This window comes from Chionomys nivalis, chromosome 1, assembly GCF_950005125.1.
Source record: "Chionomys nivalis chromosome 1, mChiNiv1.1, whole genome shotgun sequence".
NCBI classification, from domain to species: domain Eukaryota; kingdom Metazoa; phylum Chordata; class Mammalia; order Rodentia; family Cricetidae; genus Chionomys; species Chionomys nivalis.
The window spans coordinates 173,749,938-173,751,620 of NC_080086.1; positions in this window are offsets into that span (position 1 = coordinate 173,749,938).

The following is a 1,683-nucleotide window of genomic DNA, read 5'->3' on the forward strand; positions in this document are numbered from 1 at the left end:
CGCCGGCCTCCCAGGAATGCCGCCCGGCCCGCGGGTGGGGGCCGCGCTGAGCCCCACGGCCCCGCCTCCGCCCGCCCCTCCTCCACGCAGCCCGCAGGAGCGGGATGGGGTGGGGGCGCTTGCCCCGCGTTTCCCCACGCACACTCTGCACCCCAAATTTAGTCTCAGTCATTTAGGGGTGAAGGACACTCTTTCCACACGCAGACTGAACTAAAGAAATGAATGGGGAAACTGAGGCAGTGGTTAGGGCTTAACACACTCATCTGGTGTTGACAGAATTTTCTGGAGTTGGTGACAAGGCTGTTGACACAGCCTATGAGTCCTGGCTTCTAGCCTGGTGTATTGTCCACCTGTGAACTCAGAAAGGAAGTGTGTGTGTGTGTGTGTGTGTGTGTGTGTGTGTAGACAACCCCAGAGGAAGCAGGGACTGACCAGGACAACTTGGCGGGAGGAGACTGAGTTCAAAGGGATTCCCTTATTTTGCTACTTTGCAAACAGAAACCCCTTGTTTGGAGCACAAACCCAGGGCCCCGGGAGAAAGACCAAGGCTCCTGATCCTGACTCAGGACCCCCGTCACTAGTCCATTTAGACTTATTGGCTCAGAGTGAAGCTGAACTCAGGAAAAAGGTACCCAGTGAGTCACTTCGTGTGCCACCCCACCACCCCAGTCTGACTCAACCAAGTTGGTGAGGGGAGGGAAAGACTGCCCAGGTCGTACCAGGGAGCCCCCTGGGCAGTATGCCCACGCGGGCCATCGGGCAGGTCCTCCCAGGAAAAGTAGGAGTGTGCCAAATAGCAGGAAGAGCCCTGGCAGAGGAGCCAAGGGAAATGTGACAGGGGCAAGTGGGCAGCGCCAGGGGCAAGTGGGCATGAAGGGAGCCTAGGCAGGATTGGGCTGAGCATAGGCCCGATAAGGCAAGAGGCATGGGGGATGTTGGCAACAGAGAAACTGAGGCAGGCACAGCAGCCTGTCACAGACAAGGGAAATGCATCTATATGTGAAGGAGCAGTCAGAAGTCCTGACCTCTTCCAGGGTATGTGTCCTTAGCTTTCCCATCCTTCAAATCGAAGTAAGTTTAGCATTGAAGGAAGACAGTCCTTAACTCAATCCATGTGGTAGCTGAGGCTTGGGATGGTTCTTTGACCTGATAGGTAAATCATTTTTACCCTGCTCCTCTCCTCCCAGTCATAGTGAAAAGAAAGAGGATAGTGAACATCTTTGGGACTGTTTCCTCAAGGGCAGAGTGAAAACCATGCCCATTATGGACTTAAAAAGCAGTGTAGGGGCTTAGAGGGAGGTGGTGCTTATGATGACATTTCCATCAATCATTTCTTTTTCTTCTCATCTAATGAGAAGGCCTGGTCCTTAGGCAGGGAGCAGGGAGGAGTAGAAAAGGGGCCAGAAACAGGAAAGGAACCTACAGTGTATGGTGAGTGTGGCAGGGGTGCCTCTGGGGCCCTGAGAATGACAGGAGAGGTATAAATAGCGTGGGCCCTTGCAGCTCATGTTCTCTTGGCTGCCTGTGACGAGGTGCTCAGGAATTCCACTCTCCTGCTGGCAACCCCCTCCTTGTCTCCAAACTGTCATTCTCCCCAAGCTACCTCCATCCCACAGTCCAAACCCCAGCAGGCACCAGCACCGTCTGTTTGAAAGACTGAGCTCTCCCGTGGAGCGATGCCTA